The sequence below is a fragment of the Panthera tigris genome, chromosome D1 (assembly GCF_018350195.1).
Source record: "Panthera tigris isolate Pti1 chromosome D1, P.tigris_Pti1_mat1.1, whole genome shotgun sequence".
NCBI classification, from domain to species: Eukaryota; Metazoa; Chordata; class Mammalia; order Carnivora; family Felidae; genus Panthera; species Panthera tigris.
In genome coordinates this window covers 110,692,537-110,715,547 of record NC_056669.1, presented here as the reverse complement: position 1 = coordinate 110,715,547, position 23,011 = coordinate 110,692,537, and the positions used below count along the sequence as shown (strand labels likewise).

Here is a 23,011-nt window from a genome sequence, read left to right as displayed (position 1 = left end):
AACTCCAATGCTACCAACACCGACGTCCCTTGAGCTGATATTTAGTGGCACTTGTCTGCACCAGGCCTGCGTGCCGTGCTCGAAGGTGAGACCTGGCTCAACCCACCCTGCCGGGAACGTGCCCTGTGCGTAGGGCTCACCTATGCCTGAATCAGCCAATTTCCAAACTGCACACAAGACAGCATCTCCACGCAGGGCTACGGGAGGGGTGTCTTGGGCCAGCGGCTGGGAATTTGCTGGAAACGCAGACTCCGGGCCCTGCTCCCACCCGCTGCATCAGAGCCCCCAGGTTAAAGGAGCCCCGGCTCGGGGCGCCCGGTGGCTCAGTTGGTTAAGCATCCAACTCCTGGTTTCGGCTCAGGTCATGATCTCATGGTTCACGGGTTCGAGCCCCGCGCCCGAGGATCCTTTGGCCAAGGAGTGCTGAATTTCCTTTGCTCTATTAGAAAAACCCACACCGTAGATCAACAAGTGTATAGACGGCCGAGGAGATGACCGGCTCAGAGAATGCATTTCCATAGGACTTGGGAAGCATGGTTCACGGGTAAATAACGTTACAAAGGAGGGCACACCCTGCAGGCCAGCAGTCGCTTTGTCCCCGCTGCAGAGACCATTGTCCCAGGTGGGACCGGGTGCGTGTGCTCGTGTGCACGTCCGTGCACACCTGTGTGTGCGGGTAGCTTCCGAAGGTTCCTGGGGGCGTCGGGAAGGAGAGCTGGGGTGTCCCCATGCATCTGATTCCAAGTCCCCAGGTAGGGCACCCTCATGCAGCAAGCAGGGGACAGGTCGAGGTGACCTCCAGAGTCAGATAAAACTCAGAGCCGAGTTCTGTGATAGCCAAGGAACCGGGCGCTCGGGAGGATCCCCCTTGAGGAGGGTCTCTCGGGCCTGCTGGCCCTGCTGGCGTTGCTGGGGCTGCTCGCGAGGGGGACCAGTCAAAGGCGGGCTCTGGAGTCAGCTCCAGGGTCGCAGGCTGTCTGCGGCAGAGGGCCACACAGGGGCACGGACAGAAGAGAAGGTTCAACCCTGGCCCGAGGCCAGCCAGGGAAGCCACTGTGGCCAAGTCGGAGGGTAAGCCCCGCCAGGGGACAGAGAGGAAGGCCAAGAGGCGGGCCAGCTGGGGGCACCCAGGCATGGGGCCGGAGGATGGGAGACCCAGGCAGGAAGGCGGGACCTGGGGGTACCTGCTCCGAGCAGCTGGGGGCCCAGGTTGGTGCGAGCACACCAGCAGAGGTGGCTTTTCTCACGTCGGCTGCCCGGAAGGCCCTGGCCGTGTCCTCAGCTCTGCTGGGGAGCAGGGGAGCCTGCCCACTGAGGTCACGGCCTCACGGGGTGAGACGCCTCCTGGGAGAGGGGGGCTCAGCGCCCCGAGTCAGCGTGGACCCTTCCTGTGCCAAGCGATGCGGGCATAGCTTGAAATGGTGCGGGATCGTGACGCTGGCCCTGGCCGCACCCACCACGGCTACCCCGAGTGTCCGTGCGCACTAGGTGCCTAACTGTTCCGTTCAAATCCCACGGGGTGGGTGTTCGTACCCTATACGAGGAAATTAGTGTTCAGAGAGGTTCAGAAAGGAAAAAACCGGCCCAAAGCCACGGAGTGGGGCAGATGGGGACCCAGGGCTTGCTTTCCATCCCATCCTCTTGCTTCCGGAATCGGGGCTGGAGGCGCCCGGGGCCTCGGTCCACGCTGGCGATGTTCTGCAAGGGGCAGTTTCGGCCCGCGGCCGGGCACGGGGAGCCCCAGGAAGCCCAGGGTGTAGGAGGCTGCTCTGGGCCCACCACCCCCGCTCGGGGTCTGCAACCCAGCCCTCCGAGAGGCAGCGTCACTGTGGGCAGCTGAGTAATGACTCCTCCGAAGATAGTCGCCTCCGAATCCCTGGAGACCATCCACATGACCTCATTGGAAGGACCAGTCTTTGCGGATGTGATTGACTTCAGGGCTTTGAGACGAGGTGACCTCCCTGGGTTATCCAGTGGGCCCCGAATTCCATCACATGTGTCCCTTTAAGAGACAGGCAGAGGGGGATGTGTGAGATGTGACACAGACAGGGGAGAGGTCGTGTGACCACAGAGCCACGGCCCAGGAGCACCGGAGCCCCCCAGACGCCTTGATCTCGGCCCAGTGAGACTGGACGTCTAGCCTCCAGACTGAGAAAATGACCCAGGTTGTGGGGCCGCGGGGCCGCGGCCGCGGGAAGCTGATCCGGTTGGCCTGAGCGTATCCTAGCTCCATCCACTTCTGCCGTGTCCTGGGGGCACCTCCCAGCTGTCCCAGCCTTTGCAGAGGCACTCATGGGCATTCTGCAGGCCACAAGACACAAGGTTGCAGGGAGCCATAGACTCGGGTTCCTTCCCCAAAGCGCTGTCCCTCAAAATTACCCAGGAGGGAAGAATGAACCTATTGGAACAGAACTGGTCCTCTCTCTCTGGAATGTTCTCTAAGTGTCAGGCTCATTCCTGGTGCTCGGAGCTGGGCCCCCCGCCTGGGGGAGGGAGACGGTGCCCCTCTCAGGGCCCCACTCTTGTCCCCTTCGGGCAGTTGGTCTTGAGGACGACAGCTCAGCTCTGCCCGCCGCCCAGATGTCGACATTCCTACAGCTGTGTGTGGCGATCGCTGCCTCTGGCCTTCCCTGAGGACCCCCCCAGTCAGGGAGCTGCTGGGGAGAGGGACCCTCTGCCCCCGAGCCTTTGTGACTTGGGGGTGGCCTGACCCTGGTTCATCTGGAGGAATCATAACGTTGTCCTGTGGCTTCTCACCGACGGCCGTGCCATAGAGGGATCGTTGGACGCAGGCCACAGAAAATCATACCATTGAGACTTGAAGGTGTGGTCCATTTATCTATCAGGAGGGCAGTTTCAGGCTGGCATGGCAGGACCTCTGTGCCTCCAGGGGCCCAATCTCCTTCTGCCTTCCTGCCTCCCCGCCCTGGGCACGTGGCTTTGTCCTCATGGCTGCAACACGGCTGCTGTGCCTCCAGCCGTGATTCCAGCTTTCCCTGTGGGAAGGAAAATGTGGAAGGGGTGGGGGGCGGTGCCTGGTTGGGGGACCCCTGGAGCTTCCCAGGACCCGCTGGCATTTCGTTGTCCGCTCCGACTTCCAGAGAAGCTGGGAAGTGAAGCGTTTCCCCTGGTCGCCATGCCAGTCCTGGACCGAAGCTGTGTTCTGTCCTCAACGGGAGAGACATCGGGTGGGCAGTTCATCCCATAGACGGTCCCTTTTCCCTTAAAGTTTCTCCCCACAAACAGCTGCCCCCTCCCCTTCCCCAGGCCCTGCAGCCTGCATTTCTGCCTCAGGGCCCATATTCCTCCCCCTCTCGGGAAGCGAGGGGGCTCTGCCCAGGGTCTGGTGCACGACAGCCTTCCGGCTCTCGCTGTCGTTCCTGTTGTGTCGTTGGGGTTGTGCGAGGGCCAGGAGGCAGGCTGGGGCGGGGCAGCAGCCAGGGCCAGGCCAGGAGGCCATCCAGGAGGTGGAGACAGAGCACAGCCCTGTGGACTTCTCCTGAGGCCTCTGCCCCTCAGCACGGGCTGGCCTTTCTGTCTGCTGGAGAAACAGGCCGTCTATACCGCTGGCCCAAGTGCAGCGGCCCAAGGGGCTCTAGAATTACTTTTACATAGTTTCTTCCTCTCAGAAAAAAGACAGAAAGCACCCTACAAAACTGTGCCGTCGAAACCACTGGTGCCTGCCCTCCCTCCCTCCTCCCTCCCTTCTCCATCCCTCCTCCCTCCCTTCTCCATCCCTCATCCCTCCCTCCCTCCTTCCCTCCTTCCTTCCTCCCTCCCTCCTTCTCTCCTCCCTCCCTTCCTCCCTCCACCCCTCACCCCTCCCTCCTTCCTCCTCCCTTTCTCCTTCCAGCCCTCATCCCTCCTTCCCCCTTCCTCCCTCCCTCCTCCCTCCTTCCCTGCCTCCTCTCTCCCTCCCTCCATCACTCATCCCTCCCTCCCTCCCTCCTCCCTCCCTCCAACCCGTGCTCTCCTCTGCTTGTCCATCCACCTCTCAGTCTGTCTGTCCATCTGCCCTTTCTTCTATCTTTCCCCATTTGCCACCTGCCAGGCTGTGAGGTCTGGGACTCCGGGCTGCACTCGGGCAGGTGCTGGGTCCGTTCTGCTCACACAGACGCAGGCACAGCCTCCCCGCCTCCCCGCCTCCCCAACGAGGGCACAGGGCTCCCGCCTGGACAACCGTCCTTGGAGAGAGGGCCCCAAATGCCCCCTGGCTGGCATCGCGGGCATCGCCTGCAGCGGGCAGCCTATCCCTGTGAGAGGTCCCGCTGGGCCCTCTCCGCCGTCGTTATAAGGGCTGACGGGGCCTTCCAGGGACAGCTTCCCCCAGAATAACCCGGTGACACCAGTTCTGTCTTCAGCCTCTACCTCATTTCCTGACCGATGGTCCAGCCCCAAACAAAACTTGTGTTATCTACTTTCATCTCTGGCCGGGAGAGGCCTGTCAGCTCCAGGCAGGAGCCGGCCCTCCAGGAAATCACCTAGCGCGGCCAAAATTCGCCTTCCAAGGCCAGTGCTGAGCCGCAGGAAGCCGCGGCCGGGAGGCCTGGAGCTGCGGTGCGCAAAGCAGGCCTCGCTGCCCCGCTCGGGGGACGCGCGCCCAGGGCCTCGGCCCCAGAGGGCACGCGCCGTGATCGCCCTTGTGGTTCGCGCTTTGGCCTCAGGCTCGGGGAACCCCGGGGACTCGGCCTCGCAGCGTGGACGGCGGTCGGGGGGAGCCCGGGTCCGGGAGTCGGGAGGACTCGCGGCAGAATCCGGCGGGCGCCCCGCAGCCGTGCCCCCGCCACCGCCCCGGGAACAGGCGCAGGAAGAGAAACCGAGGCAGCCCCTGCGAAGGTGGGCCTCGGGGGCCGGTTGGCCGCGCTTCAAACAGGCCTGCGTCCTCACCTGCCCATCCGCCCGCAGGGGCTAAGCGCTGCTCAGCCTGTGTCTTGGAGCGGTAAAAAATAAATAAACGAGACCAGAAAAGGACCCTATCAGATGCCAAAAATGAAGATAACACGGGAGGAAGTTTACTCTGATGAGGAAATCCCTAAATGCTGCTGGAGCTAATGCTTGGAATTGTTCATTAGCACTCGGGGGCTCTGAAGGAAGGGCTCTCTCCCAGTGTGCCCCCCCCCCGCCCCCCCAGGTCTGCCCCGCACTTATCATCACTTATCTGCAGGAAACGGCTCGAGCTTCTGAATCCGCAGGGCACTGCTGAGACCAGGCTGTGACTCATGCCTGGGCAGCCGGACAGCAGCGGGGACGGCCTTCCCGGGGCAGCGGCCCAGGCTCCGTTGCCGGGCTGGGTGGCCACAGGTTTCCAGAGTGGGGGGAAGAGAAAGTTCTGGAAAGTTTGCCGGGGTCATGGCAGGAGGAGCCGTCCCTGGAGTACCCACCTGCTAGTCCCAACACGCCCAGATTCTTCCCTGACTCAGGATCTAAAAATGTGCACCGTTTACCCAAGGAAGGGGATGGGAGCCACGGGGCGGCGGGGGGGGGGGGGGGGGGGTGCAGGTGTCACCCAGGGTCCCGTGACACTTGGCTGTGGCCTGGCTCCCGAGCGTGTGGCCGGCTGGAGCTCCCAGATGTCCGCCTTGGAAACGTGCGTTTTCCTGCAGGGCCCGTGGCGAAGCCCTGGACACAGGAAGAAAGGCCTATTTTTGGAGGCAAGCCTTAGACGCTGGGGCTCAGATGACCCCATCCCATCCTGCCCTCTGACTCGGGCAGGAAAAAACTGTCGGAAACGCCTGACTTGGAGGCATGCAGAATTCTGCCTCTGGTGGCAGGCGGGGCCCCGGGCGCGGAGACCACAAGATCACCGTGGTCGTAACTGTGGGGTCGGCCTGCATTCGTGCGGGCCTCGGGCGTCTCCTTCGCTGCCGTCGGTGAATGTGTCCCTGTGTGCCAGGGCCTCAGTGCCAGACTGACGGACATCACAAGACAGCCCCACTCTTCCCGAAGGCCGCAAGCCCGGTTTGGGCTGGGGACAGTCCATCTCCCCATGTCTAGAGTGACACATAGGGCTCGGGCATCGTGGCCCAGGCTGTTCGGAGCCCAACATAAGGAAACAGGCAGCCGGCCTTTGCACGGACCCCGGCCGGGTCCCAGTCCTCCCGGGCCCCTGGGCCACCCGCCTGCCACCCCGGGGCTCTGCACTCAGGGCCGTCTGTATAAGGCTGCATTTTTGATTCGTGCTGAAAACGATTCAGCTTCTGTTGTTCTGACCGCTCTCCCGCCTCCTGCGCCTTCCACACCCGCCCCCCCGAAGTCAGGAGCCAAAGGGATGGGGTTGAGCTGGGGGAGAAAACCGCGAGCTCTGAAGGATATGAGGAAAGATTTCACTTCCCTACGTCCCGGCTTCTATGTTTAGCACGGCCACTTTCCACTTGCAAAGACTTTCCTCTTTATGACAGAGCGTATCTGGCAAGAAGGCCCCTCCGAGGTACTGGGGCTTGTGATGTTTCTCCCACCCTGTCTCCCAAGTCCAAATTTCCCTCCTGAAAATGAGAAATCTTTTCAAACCTCACAAGGCGTTTTCTTTATCATTCTCCTCCATTTTGAACCACAGGTTGATTTCCCATGATGCCGTCGATGGGGGAGGGAACTGCATGGCAATGCCCGCAGGGCGCAGGCGACCCTGGAGGCCTTCGCGAGCCCACGAAACCAGATTCTTCTTTGGAGGCAAAGGGACCCTGTCGGAGGGTCTCCTGTTCCCCAGGTGTGGCCGCCTCGCTTCAGTGACATGACTTCCCCCACTTGGCAAACACGTATTGAGGACCTACTGTGTGCCAGGCACCTGTCCAAATGTGAGGGGGACGGGTGATGCCGAGAACAAAGCGGGCAAAAATGCTGGTCCTAGCGGGGCTCATATTTAAAAGTGGAGACAGAAGACAAAACCCCGAGGTTCCCTGGAAGGACCAGAGCTGTGGGCTGAGAACGAGCTGGAGGCATGGGAGGGGAGCCCGGTGGGGGCGGGCAGGGCCCGTGATGTCAGAAAGGCGGTCGGCGGAGGCCTCTGGGGGGTGAGAGTGGATGCAAGTCAGAGGGAGGAGGCTCGGGCACACGGAGGACAACCAGCGCAAGCCCCGTGGAGACCGGACATCTGAGCCGTCCCGGTAACGGCAAGGACGCGGACCCCCGATCAGGGCAGAAGTCCCCTCGCTCTCCGTCCTGGTGGACCGAGTGGCCCTGAGCGGTGGCCAGAGGTGCAGCAGGCTCCCCGTGGGCCCGGACGGTAAGCCTATCTTCCCCGGTTCACGCCACCCCTCATCAGAAAGCCAGCTTCCCGCCTCCCTCCCCGAGTCACCCGGCCCCAACCTGACCCAAGCTGCCCAGAGTCACGCGCGGCCAGCGACCCCGCCGCGCCAGCCCCAGAGTGACGGGTGAAAGTGGAAACTCACAACTCGGGGTGACTGGAAGAAATTCTAAATCCTGCCGTCAGCCCATCGGGGCCGCTGCCACACTGCCCCCTTGGCTGTGGTTATTTTCTCACGGTTCTGGAGGCCATAAGTCCAAGATCAAGGTGCCAGCTTGGTTGGAGTCTTCCTGGTCATGTCCCCCCACGGCCTTCCTCAGTGCATGCACACGGGGAGGGTTCTGGTCCTTCCTCTTCTTAGACGGGCACTGATGACACCATGGGGCCCACTCTCATGACCGCATCTGACCCTAACCACCTCCCGGAGGCCCAGCCCCTGACACTGTTGCGTTGGGGGGGTAGGGCTTCAACATAGGCATTTGGTGGTGGGGGTGGGACAGAAACACCTTGAGTGACTCCCGGCCTTTGCTCCACGGATGTGCGATGGAATTAAATCATTGTCCCTTGCTAGGGAAAGTGGGATCCAGGACGGTAATGCTGCTCCCAGACGCGAGAAGAATCTAGAAGACTTGTCTCTCTTTTTACACATGGAGAGCTAGGGGCCAGAGGAGTTATAGGACCTGCTAGGCTCACAGAGTCAGCTGGTGGCCAGGGAGGGGACCTTCCAGTCGGGGGGGTGGTCAGAGACTACACACCGTTTACAAAGATTTCCAGCTTTCTGCTTCCTAGGCAACTGGTCGGGCCGTTCTGCTCATCCTTCTTGGAGTCGGGCGTGGCCGCACGACTCTGTCGGCCAGTGACACAGGAGTAGAGGGACTCAGCTCACTTGTGAGCAGAAGTGTTAAGGGTCTGGTCGCCGGGATGGTAGGAGCATCCCTGGAGATGACTCAGGGCCAACAATCCGCAGCCCGTGGGTCAAATGTGGCTCACCACCTGTTTATGTAAATAAAGTTTTACTGGAACACAGCCCCTTCGTTTCTGCTCTGTCTGAAGCTGCTTTTGTGCCACAGTAATCGTTGGGGAGTTGCAACAGACACCACGTGGCCCGTGAAACCTGAGACATTTACTCTCTGGCTTTTCACAGAAGCCGTTTGCTGACCCTGCTTTACGGCATCCAGCTCTGGGGGACTGTTTGTTACCTAGCTGGTTCTGACCGACACACTTTCTAATTATGCTCACAGCTTCTGACTGCCGTGTCATGTGCTCTAACAATTTAAAAGACCCTCTATTTTGCACAGCGGGTAAAGCTACCGCATCCTGCTTCCACTTCCTGGTTTCTGAGCATCCATTGCCGTCTCCGCCCTGCACGCAGGGAAGGAGGGCCCGGGGAGGCATGTGACCGGTCTGCAGCCACTTGCAGAGTTTCAGCAGGACCCCGACCCCACATTGAAATGGGGCACTGAGGATTCTTCAGTTGTATCTGCATTGCCGAAGGTAGCACACAGAGCCACATTAGGAAACCCACGCCCCGCCCCCCGCCACCTCCCGGCAACACCTTTAAGAAAACCAATGAAAAGAGAAGGCCATTCACCCCAGAGCAGAAGTGAGAAGGGGTGACATCTGGCTTCCCTACTCGGCCTGCTCCTCTTCTGCTTCCTTTATTTGCTCCCCACGCTCCCCACCTCCCAGAGTCCCACGGCCTCTGGAGGGAGCAGCGGTGCAAGGCCGCTGTGGCCCTGCCCATACCTGGGCCTTGGTTTCCCCATCTCCGCACACACACCCTTTTACCTCATGCGTGCTGCAGAGCCAACCACGATGGGCACAGGGTTGGGGGCACCCTTCTCTGCCCAACCCAGACACAGAAGCTGCTGGAAGGAAACGGGGTCCTGCCCGGGGGAGGGGTGCAGGCTGCCTGGCTGTGAGGGGGGGCACCCACCCCGCCATTCTGCAGCCCTGGCTTCTTTGGCACCCCATCGCGGATTTCACCCTCGCCTTCCCCGGCATGGTTCCGACAGGCCTGGGAGCAGGGAGTCCTTGCAGCCTGGAAGGATGCCCAAAGTTTGAACAGCTACAGGTTTGGACCCGCCCACCTGCTATCTCTGGTTCCATACTTCATACTTTTTTTTTTTTAAACCAAACTCTTAGGCTTATGTAACACACTTGGAAGTCAAGAAGCCAAGGTTCATTATCAACAGCCCAGGAGGGGTTTGCGAAACACTTGGTATGAAGAAATCTTTCCATTGAGAAAAATTCCCCTGGTGCTCATGCCCCCAGTGGTTCCGGCATGTTGCTGAGGGGGTGGGCATTCAGCAGCTTGAGAAAGGGTGTCCCCGAGGCCCCTGAGCCCACTGCTCTCTCTGCTGGCCGCGTGCCGTGATCCTGCTGCCCGGAAAATGGCACGTGACCCTCCCTTTTGTCCTCTAGGCCAGTCGCTGCTGACCTCACCAGCAACAACCGATGTCAGACAGGGTTCTCACCATGTGCCAGGCAGAGGGCTGGGCCTCAAATCCCTCGTTTTAGCAGATGCTCACATGACTGAGGGCCAGGTGTCCTTATGCCCATTTTATAGAGGAGGACACTGAGGCTCAGAGAGGAGGCAAGGCGGTGGAGTGAGGGCACCCATTAGCATGCTTCTGCAATGGGTCATTGCAAAAGCAGACACCGCCCCTCCTCCTGATTGAACAGCCACTCCCAAAATATAAGTCCACATGGGCCCCAGGAGTGTGTTTTTTAAGCCACTTGCTGTATCACAAGAGGAAATGAGGGGCTTATCCTGCAGAGATGAGGCCAACATTCTGCTTGGCCATTTCCCCTCTAGGAGAGCAGATGTGTGGGGTTCTGTGCCTTTCTTCGGCCACACTGCCATTGGGGCCCCCGGAATCTGACCATCAGAGAGCCAGGGCTGGGGGACTACGGCCAGGCCCGGCAAACAGCCCTTTTCGAAGCTCCCTGCTGGCCCTGCCAAAAGCCCACCGGCCTCGCCCACACACATGCGTTTTCCACCGGGGCTCTGGAAACCGGAGCCCGTGTAGATGCAAGAAGACGAAATCGTGCCGGGCTGGGCCACGGCTACAGATTCAGACCGTGCAGCCGAGGGGCCCCAGCCTCAGAGGGAACTCAATGAATTTGTCGGGGAACTGAAAACAGATGATTTCAATCAGCGGGGGTTAAAAAAAATGACTTCATGGCCACAGTTGACTGAGGGAGGCAGAGTTTGGCGGCCAGGCCCTGCCCGGGAGGCGCTTCCAGAAAACCCGTCCTGCTCCTCAGCGCACACACCCCCCCCCCCAGCCCCCAGCCCCCAGCCCCCAGCCCCCAGCCTCCAACCCGGGCCTTCCCTGCAAGGCCCCTGCGTGCAGCGGGAGGGCCAGGAGTCGAGAGCAGGACGGAAGAGCGGTGGCCCCAACAAGGACCGCGAGGCTCGGAGATAACCCGGCGCACCCCGCCCCCCGAGCTTCCTCTCCGCGGCCGCTTTCATGAATGGCTCAGCTTCCCAGACAGCCGATTGGCTGAGCCGCCGGGAGCGCGGCCCAATCAGCGGCTGCGGAGCGCCGGAGGCTCCGCGTGGGGCCTCGGTCCCCGCAGGCATGAATGGAGCTGCCCCGGCTGCCGGCTGCCACGGCCACCGCGCCTCCCCCCCCCCCCCTCAACCCCCGGCCTCCCCAGCGGACCCCCCTCCCCCAGCGGCGAGAGGAGGAGGAGAGGATTTTTTTTTTTTTTTTTTTTTTAATTCCTCAGACTGCTCAGGGTTCTGGTACGATTGTGTCATTCCGAGGCTTGGCCGCCGCTCCTGACAACAGCCCTCGGGCTTCCCTGCCGGGTTGTCGTCCAAGATCTTGTGACAGGGAAAGGGCTTGCGTGGTTAGAAATTCATTTCTTTGCCTAGGACCCGGCCTGACTCCACTTCCAGGGAAAGGCGGGCTGCCAGGGGACAAAGGCAAGGGGTTGGGAAGAGGTGGGACCCTTTTCCCACCGGCGCGAGGGGTTCCTGGCACGTGCAAACCGCTGGGAGCTTCTCCCGCAACCCGGAGGGGCTTGGCCGGCCCCCCACCCCACCCCACCCCTTGGTCCCTGGCCCTGTCCTAGCTGCATATGCTGCGTGCATGTGAGGGCTGGGGCCGTCTGGGGAAGCCAGCCGTTAGGCTGCACTTCCTGTTAAGTAGGAAAACATGTTCTGTTTGCTGATGTTATAAAGAAGGCATGTGTTTACAAACGCTCATTGGGGAGAGCCTGGTGAATGGGCCCACTTCCGGCCTCCCCTTCCCAGAGAACCGATTGTCTGGTTGACGGAGGGGGGGGGCGGGCGCTCTGAATGGAAAGACCCCCTTGCCCAGGAAAAGCAGACTCCGCTGAATTCGAAAGTGATACAGGGAACTCTCTCCTAAGGTGGGCTGAGGCCACGTAAGGAGGGCCTTGAGTGCCAGAGCGAGTCCTGGGGAGGTCTGGCAAGTTGGCCAGCCGGAGAGGGGGTGCTTCTTCCTTCTCCAGGGGCTTCTCTGTCGGTCCACCTACCACCTACCCCGTGCCTGGCGGCGGCTCACCATTTCAGGAGCTGCAGCGTTGGAACTATGCAAACGGCTTTCTGGAACTTCTCGGAACTAGCCTCCATTTTTAAAGAAGACAAAACGGGTCCAGAGTAATCTGCAAAGAGCGGGGCACAATTGAAGCGGCAAGCCCGGAGCGTGAACCCTCAAGCTGGAGGTGAAGCATTCCTCCGTTGTTCATGGAAGCACGGGGAACCTCACTGCCACAGAACGGACGTGAGCGTCGAACCACAAAATTCCGGCAGGGCCCTGAGCTTCCAGGCTTGGTGCAGACTCACGGCTGCAGCGACTGGGGTCCTACCTGGTGAGAGATGTGTCTGCTCCCTCATTTCTAGGAGCCAGACTCCAAGTTCCCAGGTGGCTGCACAAGGCCACGGGGGTGAGGAGAGGCGGGGCCGGGCCCGAGGGATTCTTGCGGGTTCTGCATGATAGCGTCTGTTTTCACCTTCTATCGGACAGTTCCTAAACTTTTTAGTCTCCGGGTCCACTTGCATTTTGAAAAGTTTTCAAGGACCCCAAAGCGATTTTGTCGGTATGGGTTTCATCCACGGATATTTACTGCCTTGGAAATTAAAATGGAGGAAAACAACGTAGAACCGCAAAAGTATATAAGCACACACTCCGTTAGCCATCAGGTGACGAGGTCATAAATGCACGCCGTCTCTGGGAAACTCCGTTACATGCGCAAGAAAGAAGGAGAGCGAAAGAGGCAGCTAACGTCTCAGTGTTACCATGAGAATGATGTTGACCTCTCAGACTTCCCATACACACATTTGGAGAACCGCTGTTTCGGTTTGTAGGGAGAAGTCCCAGGCTGCCTGGCTTCCTTGTGGCTGGGCCTGGCCCTGTGACAGCCTGGCCAGCGGGCTGTGAGCCGGCCTCATGGTGTCTCGGGGGTGCCGTTCGTATGGAACACACGAGACTAGAGCGGCCTGGACAAGTGCGGCATGATCGCTCTGTGAGCAAGGGCCACGTCCCGCCTCTGAAAGGAAAGCAGTGACCCCTCCCACAGGCTGGGATATAGTCAAGGACGCAGGTCAACTCAGAGCTTGTAGACCAAGGGCGGCCCTTTAGAGGTCGGGGAGCCCGGGTCACTAGTCCCGTCAGACCTCCCCATTTGTCCTAGATCGCTTACCTGGGTTCCTCTGGGAAGGAGAAACCAACCCCCCGGTTTAAGCTACGGTGTTGGGGACTTTCTTATCACACTAGCCTAATTTGCGTCCCGATCGGTACATCGATCATTTTTACACATCTGGGCCCGAGCCTTGGGCTTTCTGATTTCACGATGTTTGCCAGGTGGATGAGCTTTCTGTCGGTGGGAAACACATCCTTGGGAGGGCTTGGAGCTTGAGCTGGAAGCACGGGTTGGTGGAACAAGGAGCCACAGCGGGCTCCGTTGCATGAAACTGGCTTTGGGGCTCAGTGGGGAGCCAGGGACCTGGGTGCACCTTTGATTTTTACCCAGGGCTCACTTCCCCCACTCTTTGCTCTCCTCGAGAGGTTTGCGAGAGGCCGAGGAGGGTGGCTTATGGAGGTGAGGCCATAGCCTGAGTGAGAGGCCGTTGCCCAGTTGGACGTTAGGTAGAAGCAATTCCACTTGTCTCTTGGGGCTGAGGGAGACTGGGGGAGCCCGAAGCGGCAGGTCATAGGGTGAGAGATCCAAGGCCTAGTACACGTATACAACCCCCAGACCAGCGGGGTTTGCCTGGCAGATGGATGGCCTTTGTGTTTCTGGGAGAACGGAGTCACCCTACACCAGCACACAGGTTATTTGTGGACACAGAGAATGCTGATGTGGTACTTTTTTTTTTTAAGTTTATTTATCTATTTTGAGAGAGAGAGAGAGAAAGAGGAAAGGAGGAAGGAAGGGGAAGAGAGAGGAAGAGAGAGAACCCCAAGCAGCCTGAGCATTGTCAGTGCAGAGCCCAACTTGGGGCTCCGTCTCAGAAACCAGGAGATCATGACCTGAGCCAAAATCAAGAGTCAGACGCTTAACCAACTGAGCCACCCAGCCGCCCCACTGAGCTGGTACTTTTAAGGGAAATTGCTAGGTATTTACTAGTGTGCAAGTTAGTAAGGGCTCCCAAGAGTTGGTTTTTATAAACAAAAACCAGTATGTCCTATAATGTGCCTTCTAGCGGCCTTCTTGGCAAAGGAGGGCAGGGGAAGGATGGGTGGGATGTGAGGCTTAAGCCTGTCTTAAGCATATCAGAAAATCCTGGGAGGGCCTGTGGGTGCCCAGGATGCCTTTGGCAGAAAGGATCAGACTCTGCTAATGCCCGTCTGTATTTTCTTGAAGAGGCTGGGTGGGGTGACCTGAAGGGAGCCTTGAATCTGTAAATAAGCTCATGGAGGGGGGAGTATCCGATCTGAATCCTGAAGGATGGGCAGGACCTGGGCATCTGATCATGATGAGAAAGAGCCATCCAGGTGGTGGGAACGGCAAAATGAGGGCCTGAAGTGGGATTTGGGATCTGCCCCTCACTACTGCTGCTTGGAAACCGAGTATGGTTCTCTCTTTGTCTCACCAGGTTTTTGCTCACCTCTGGGACCGAAGTTCCTGGAAGCTGGGATCAGGTCATACACATCCGGCGGTCCCCGGCAGACTGCAGGACAGCAGACAGCGCTCAGGGGACGGTCCCAGAGCTGCACAAGTCAGACGGGCACCTAGGGAAGAAGGAAGGACCAGGTAAGGAGGTGAGGCATGTCCCAGAAGGGGTGGAGTTGGGTCCCTCTCGATGGAGGAACAAGCTTGCAGGCCTTTCTGCCCGTGAGAAGCCGGCTGCCTTCCCATTCCTTCTTCAGATGTGACGCGGTACGAGGATGGCCGGCGGGGGGGGGGGGGGGGGGGGGAGGAGGGAAGCTTGTGTGAGTCGTGGGCGCCATGCAGCCACTTCACAGGGCGGAGGTTTCTAGAAGAACCTGGCCCGTCATTCTTGAACTCCTCTGATTTTCATTTATTGAGATATTACTGTCCTGAAGGAAGCAGCACTCCTGCTCCTGAGCCTGAACTTCTGGAAAAGAGGGCAGCTTAAGGGGGGGGGGGGGGAAGGGGGGCGGGGAGAAGGGCTCGTATGTGTCCTGGGCAGCCGTAACAAATCGTCACACGCTGAGTGACTTAATACGACAGCCGTTTATTGTCTCCGGGAGGTCAAAAGTCCAAGATCAAGGTGTCGGCAAGGTGGGTTCCCTCTGAGGCTGTGTGGGTCCCAGGTCCCTCCCGCAGCTGCTGGTGGCTGCCAGTGACCCTGGGCTTCCTCTGCCGGCCGAGGCACAGCTTCAGCCTCCGCGTCTGTCCTCACGTGGCCGTCTCCGGACGCCCCTCGTCCCCTCTTCCTCTTCTCAGGACACTCGTCGCTGTGGATGTAGGGCCCGCCTGAATCCTGGATGATCTCACCTTGAGATCCTTATGTTAATCACATCTGCAAAGACCTTTTTCCCAAATGAGGTCACGTTCCCAGGTTCCGGGCGGACATACCTTTGCGGAGGGGGGAAGGGAGGAGGCCCCTGTTTGACTGGAAGAGGCAGGGGCACTGCCGGGGACAACTGGAAGGCTTGCCAGAGGAGAGGGTGACGAGCAGGGTCTGGAGGGGAGGCACGCTGCCGGGCAGAAGGGGAGTGGACAGGGACGCTGGCGCCCTGGGAAGATCCTGGGGGCAGCTTGAAATGTCCACCGAGAATGCAGCATGAAATTCAGTTTGTCTGCTTCGCTGTGCTCCTGAAGAGGCGGCCCCGAGGGACACGTGTCTTCCCCGAGTCAGTGCCCGGTCTGCCGGGGCACCGGCGGTGGGTATGGAGGCTGATTTCGTTTGCACGCTTGTCTTTGTCTCCAGGCCCGGCTGCGCTCGGCCTGCCGGGACCTCCCTGGGGCTCCCACGCCCCCCACAGCTCGTCTGTCCCGAGGGCACCCCTCCAGGTCCCAAATACCTGCCCCCTCCCCCCCCCCCCCAGCACCACTGGGCCGTCCAGACGCTGCCAGGACCTCACCTTGGTTCCGGAGCCAATTTCTGGCGCGTCAGGGAACAAGAGGGGCCTTCAGCTCCTCGCTCTGGAAAGGCTGAGGTTTGCACAGCCGGCCACACCTGCGTTGTCCCGGAGGGGGACGGCCAGCTGACCCCACGCCACACCCGCGCGGACAGCACGGGGATTTCGCAGCACAGGCGCAGTGTTGCATTCGGTGTCCCCAAAGGGACGGGGCGCACAGAGGAGGGGGACTGAGCCCACCCCTGCAAGCTGTCGGCCTTACCCTAGTCCTTGAATCCCTGACTCGGTTTCCCACGGGTGGAACGGGGCCATCTGCCTTCGTGGCGGGGCTGCAGCAGTACCCTTCACTCGAAGCTCTCCCTGGCCCTCTCTGGTCGATCAGGCCGTACATTCTGGGTTGTGCGAGGAAAGGGGGCCCGCCTGGACCCCAGTGTGGGGAAGCGGAGGGACGTGGTATTCAGAGGGAAACAGGCTCCTTCCAGGTGAGGCCCCGCCTCCCACCCTGCATGGCCTCACCTTCAAAGGAAGGCTGTGCGCCTACTCTCGGATCCCAGACCCATCACGAGGGCCACTCTGGGGCCTGTGATAAGAGGCCTGGTTGCTTCCGGCCCCGTCAGGGTTGTTTCACTCTGACTCTGTCTCCTCTCCTCTGAGGCCTCTGCACAAAGCCAGGGTTCCGCTAGCAACAGGCCCTCACGAGACAGGGTGCCGAGAGCACCCACAGTCCTCTGGACGGCTTTGGGGAGCTTGTCACTAACGAAACAGCTGCCCCTGGGGCCCGCCAGGCCGAGCTTGAAACTGGAACAGGATGTCTGGGCTGCAGAGTTCTCTTTCGGTCTCTGTGTCTCTGCGCGTCCCTCCCTCTCCCTCCCTCTCTGCCTCTCTCCCTCTCCCTCTGGCTTTCCGTCTCTCCTCCTGTCTCTGCAAATGTTCCCTTTGCCTCTGAGTGCAGAACAGCCACCGCCAGGCCCTTTGAATGGGGAGCTCTGGGAAGCACGGGCCCCTCCGCAGGGACCTGGGCCGCGGCTTTATTCATTCCCCTGGTTAATTAACAGTGAATGCCATGGCCCTGGGAACCCAGCGGCTGAGGGGCTGGAGGGAAGGGCAGGAGGGCCCGGGGCAAACATAACAAGCCCCCCTCCCTCCCCCCACCGTGGGGGTCAGCAGCATGGGTGGCTTATCACATTCCTGGGATGCCAGGCCTGGAGGGCTGGGCGGCCATTTGTCTACACCTGTTAGCCCCTCTTGGCTGTGAGAACCGCCCCAGGGACTAGGCAGCTCTGGGGCCAAGTCGTGGACTGGTGACACTGCCCACCCCCACCCCCGTGAGGCGGGTGACTGGATCGAGGGAGGGGTGGGCACTGCCTCCAGAGTCCGGTGCGGCCCTATGGGGCTCATTCAAGTGACGCCCCCCGCCCCCGGGAGCCTCAGTTTCTTCCCGGGAAGTGGAGGTCATGATGGTGGAGCCCCCCGCCCCCACCCCGGCTGCGCCTGCGGTCTAGAGGTAGGGCCCGTGAGGGCAGCCAGGGTCTGTCCTTTGCCCTCCCGTGAAGCCCCAGGACTGTGGCGAGCACGGCCCCGTGTGGTGTCGGGCCGAAAGGGTGTCTGGCCCCCGACTCAGTTTGTGGAGCTTGTCCAACCCAGCTAACCCCGGGACTTCTGCCCTGCAGAAGAGAGAAAGACAGATAACAGTAATATTAGCATTGGCGGGCTAAGGACACCAGGGGCCATAGACTGGGCTACCAGCCCCAGAGATTGGGGGAGGGGGGGGCGCGGGGAGGACGTGTCGGGGGTGCTGAGGCGTGAGGATTGTCGTCCGGGTTTAAAACCCAGAGAGAGGGTCCCGTGGCCCTCAGTCCCACAGCTATGGTGGAAGAACATTCCAGAAAAGCTTTCTGGACTTGACGCGATCCGTGCATCTGTCCGGTTTCGTGGTCCGTCTCCCCCGCCAGAACGTCGGCCTCACGAGGACAGGTGCTTCCGCAATTCCTGTGGTGCTGGCTCACTTTAGAGAGTTAGCAGACGGTCGCTGAACGGCTGACAGATACGACTATATCGTATGATAGGATTCAATGTTCTATGACGAATATATGATATGGTCTGCAGAGGCACGAGGCCACGCAAGACACAAGCTGGTGGGGCGGCCGAGGTTTCGAAAGCCCCTTGGTCACTTGGTGACTCAAGCACCGCAGCCCCTGGCCACCCTCTGAGTGGGTGGAAGGCAGTCTGGAGGCCCAGACGACCCCACACCGACAAAGACCCAGAGGCCACAGGGCGGCAGGGCACCCGGGCCACATTCCCTGTAAAGCCTCTGCATGTTTTGGCCTTGAGAGCTGACACCAGATAAACTGACGACACCCGCCCAAATGAACAGCTTTGGCCCCATTTCCGTCTCCCAGGGACCCCTTCTTTCACGGTTACCCATTCTCCAAATTTACTTCCCAAAAGCCTTTGTCTGGCAGGCTCCAGTGGATTATGTAAAAGGGGTTTGCCAGGGAATTTGGGGCTGTTTAAGGACTCCTGAACGTGGCCTGGAGGCACTGCCCAGGGGACAAAGCCTTTATCTCTTCCTTCAAATTCAGAAGATCAGATTAAGGGCCTAAGAGTCTCCAAACGCTGTCGCTGGCCCAGTGTTTAGCTAATTTGGAGGCAGAAGAGAGGGACGGACACAAAAGGGGAAGGACAAGTGTAAAAAAAAAAACCAAAAACCCTCAGGAATGCACCTGCCCGCTGCCCACCCCATGGGAATTCTCAAGGGGGTGGCGGGACCGGCCCCTGACCTGCGCCTGGGGCTCGAATGCCTAACACCTGCCCCCGCAGAAGGATCTGGCAAGGACTCGGGGAGTGCGCCCCTGCCAGGTGCCTTCGTTCCTGGAACCTGGGGTTGGCAGGCAGGGGGCTCAGGGAGGGTGAGCGTTTGCCTGTGGTCACACAGCGGCCATTCAAGTGTCTGGGGCTACCTGATGCCTGTATTTCCTGCGAGATCCCAGGCAGACGATCCCTGCCTGGGAGGGTCTGGTCCGCAGGGGCTCCCCATTCAATACAGGGCTGTCCGCCTCTGGGGTCTTCCCCCCACCCCGTGACCAGCAGCCTCCAGGCCCTGAATTCTGGCGTGGGGTCTGATTCCGGTTCCCTGCGCGCTCTCCCTCCGGGGAGAGTCATGGAGGGTGTATTTGGGCCCTGGGGATGGGGGGGAGGTGCCACCGAGGCTGGGCATTTGTGATCAGGAAGCAGGAGGCCAGAGGCCCCCCCTCCTGGGAGCCCCCACCTTCGCCCCATTCCTGAGCCCAGGCCTCCTGCTGGGCGCCTTTGTCTGTCCTTGAGTTTCACAGGCCTCCCCGGCCTTTTTTCTGCCGGTCTCAGGTTTCATCTCTTGCCGGGAAGATCCTTCCAATTCTCGAACCAGTGACCTCCCAGAAGGTGGGTATTCCCACCCTCTGGAATTCATCCTGGGGCCTGCTCCCCTAGGGCCTCATGTTAGAGGCCTGGAGGCAGCAGAAGCCAGTAGAAGGTCCGGGCGGGGGGCTGTCCACCGGGGCAGTGCTGGGTTGGGGGGCATGGGCCCTGGGTTCATTTCTTTGCAGATCTGAGCATTCAATTTTCAAATCAGAACGTCAGAGGTTTCCTAATGGGAAACGTAGAAAACCCAGAAAGGAGAGAGGCCCACCCTAGTGTGGGATCGCCAGAGCCCCACAGGGGTCTTAGAGGCCAAGCAGGGTGCAAAGGGCAACCCCTCCCCGGCTGTGCCTCCCCGCTATGCCTCTGTCTCCCGTGTTTCAGACCTGGCATGGGGTGGGGGGGAGAGGGGGCTCCTATTCCCATGCACCGCCCCCCACGGACTTCCTGCCCCTCGGACCCACCTGTCCAGCATCTGTAGGCCGCACTCTCTGTGGACCAGGCCCCCTTGGCCCACAACCCACCCAGTCACCTCCCGGGTGAGAGCCGGTTTTTCACCGCCTCACCCCTCCACCTGCCCTGCTTCTGTGCTCATCACTGCTTCCCCTCCCCGCTGCAGCCTGAGCCCCGGGCCACCGGCCCCACCGGAAGGGCCCTCGTCAGTGGTGACAGCCACCTCTATGCTGGCAGATCCAGAGGCCTCTAACAATTTCCTCACTTTCCTGGAGGCTGGGAGTCCACCCCGGCGGCCGCTCCCTCCTTCCAGCATATTCTTCTCTTGGCTTCTCCCTGCTCCCCTCTTCTCCTTTTGCTTCTGTACTGCCCCTCTCCAGACCCCACGGCGGCAAGGCTTTGGCGGGGGCCTGTCTAGAGCCAGGTACCAAGGTGGGGCTGGGGATACCGCGGAGTCTGGAACGCACGCCCCTGACCTCTGGGGCTTATGGTCCCGCGGGATTGCCCGGGTCCTCCGGTTTGGTGCATGCCTGCTTCTCTTTTCTCACTGCCCTTCTTCCTGGTGATGTCATCAGTTCCCATGGATTTAAATATCCTTAAGCTGATGACTTCCAAATTTGTCTCTGTAGCTATGACCTCTTCTACGAGCTTCGACCCACATATCCGGCCGGCCGCTCGGCATCTCCTTTGGGGTCTCCCAGGCATGTCAGATAGATCACGGCCGAACTGGACTTCTGGACTTTCTCCCCAGTTCTTTCCCAGCCACTCCCGTCCACCCCATCTTCCCCATCTCGGCAAACCCTCCACTTGCTGCATCCAGAAGCTTCTACGCTCTCCTGGCTTCTTCCCTTCCTTGTCTACTATCAGGAATTCATCCACAGACCCTGAGCGTCCCAGCTCTGCACTTCCTCTCTGTCCTGCCCTTGTCCCTCCTGGGGGCCTGCCTGGGACACAGCGGAGTTCTCCAGGGGACCACCACTCAACAAGGTCCACCTCCATAGAGTTAGGGCCCTGCAGGCCTCACACGGCTTCCCCAGCCACGAGCAGGGAGTGAGGGGCTGTCCGGCCCCCCAGGGACCCTTCATACCACATCCTCATCCCAACCTTCCTCCTGCTGCTTTCTCAGGGCACTCAAAGCACAGCTGCCTTCTAGCCCAGGGTGCGGGAGAGGGTGGCTTCCAGCTCATTTGCAGAGAAGGGGAGCAAACAGAACCTGAAGTAAGGAGGGAGAAGGTACGAGCAAGAGGGAGGGAGCTGGACAAGTGGGCCATTCCTCCCACGACTTCAACTTTTAGGGTATTCTTTCTTCCAACAGAATATTTATTGAGCATCTACTGTGAGATGGTTCCTACACCAGGTGCTGGGAGCAATGCTGACAGGACTAAAGGCTGTGCTGTCCAGGGGAAAGACAGACAGTAAACAAAGCCCTGCATGCTGGGTTGCACTGCACCCATTTATTCTACCAATGAGAAGCAGAGGTTCTACAAGGGTAATTGACTTGCCGATGGTCACACAATAAAGGGGGAAGAGCCAGGGTTCAAAGCCATTTACCCTCTGTCCATCCATCCAGCTGTCCATGCATCCATTCACTCACCCACCTACCCATCCACCCATCCATCCATCCACCCATCCATCCATCCATCCATCCACCTACCCACATGCCCATCCATTCATCCATCCATCCATCCATCCACCCATCCATCCATCTACCTACCCACATGCCCATCCATTCATCCGTCCATCCACCCATCCACTCATCCATCCATCCACCCATCCATCCATCCATTCACCCATCCATCCATCCATCCACCCATCCGCTCATCCATCCATCCACCCATCCATCCATCCATCCACCCATCCATCCATCCATCCACCTACCCACATGCCCATCCATTCATCCGTCCATCCACCCATCCACTCATCCATCTATCCATCCATCCACCATCCATTCATCCATCCATCCATCCACCTACCCACATGCCCATCCATTCATCCATCCACCCATCCACTCATCCATCCATCCATCCATCCATCCATCCATCTACCTACCCACATTCCCATCCATTCATCCATCCACCCACCCATCCACCCATCCATCCATCCATCCATCCACCTACCCACTTGCCCATCCATTCATCCATCCACTCACCCATCCACCCATCCATCCATCCATCCATCCACCTACCCACATGCCCATCCATTCATCCACCCACTCATCCATCTATCCATCCATCATCCATTCATCCATCCATCCATCCATCCATCCACCTACCCACATGCCCATCCATTCATCCATCCATCCATCCATCCATCCATCCATCCATCTACCTACCCACATGCCCATCCATTCATCCGTCCATCCACCCATCCACTCATCCATCCATCCACCCATCCATCCATCCATTCACCCATCCATCCATCCATCCACCCATCCACTCATCCATCCATCCACCCATCCATCCATCCATTCACCCATCCATCCATCCATCCACCCATCCATCCATCCATCCACCTACCCACATGCCCATCCATTCATCCGTCCATCCACCCATCCACTCATCCATCTATCCATCCATCCACCATCCATTCATCCATCCATCCATCCACCTACCCACATGCCCATCCATTCATCCATCCACCCATCCACTCATCCATCCATCCATCCATCCATCCATCCATCCATCTACCTACCCACATGCCCATCCATTCATCCATCCACCCACCCATCCACCCATCCATCCACCCATCCATCCACCTACCCACTTGCCCATCCATTCATCCATCCACCCACCCATCCACCCATCCACTCATCCATCCATCCACCTACCCATCCATCCACCTATCCATCCATCCATTCAGCCATTTACTCATTCATCCATTCACTAAGCACCTACTATGCCCCTCCTATGCCCCTTAGTGTTGGGGCCTATGCTAGGTGATAGGAGTAAAACAGAGGACAAAAGAGGAAGACTCTCTGTCTTTACGAGGGTCACATTCCGGGAGAGAAGAAGGAGAAAACATCCAGGTCAGTCAGACAAGTAAATGGTACAATTACAAAAATGATCAGGGGTCACCTGGAAGAGAAGTAGCTGGCATGTAAGGGGGCATATGCACACGGGTGTTCCTGTGTATATGTGTGTGTGTCTCTCTGTGTTCCTGTGCAACTGTGTGCACGTGTGAGTGCATGCATGTGCACATGTGTCCGTGTGAATGTGCATGTGACTGTGTGTGTGTGTATCTGTGTGTGTATGTGCATGCTTGTGTGTGTGAGGGAGGGTGTGTGTGTGTGTGTGTGTGTGTGTGTGAGTGTGTGTGTGTGTACATTCCCAGCAGAGGGACAAGTGTGAGCAGAAGCTCTGAGTCAGGAGAACGTTGGGGGGGATGTGCTCTAGGG

At 59.5% G+C, this 23,011-nt stretch overlaps 1 long non-coding RNA gene across 1 annotated transcript; it reads right to left on the bottom strand.

Moving 5' to 3' along the window:
- Positions 1 to 10,988: 10,988 nt before the first annotated feature.
- On the bottom strand, positions 10,989 to 14,476 carry LOC122231177. Its single transcript, XR_006208352.1, has 3 exons — positions 14,328 to 14,476; positions 11,782 to 11,881; positions 10,989 to 11,161 (listed from the first exon to the last, which is right to left on the bottom strand). It is a non-coding gene; the product is annotated as an uncharacterized LOC122231177 (long non-coding RNA).
- Between the last annotated feature and the right edge of the window lie 8,535 nt (positions 14,477 to 23,011).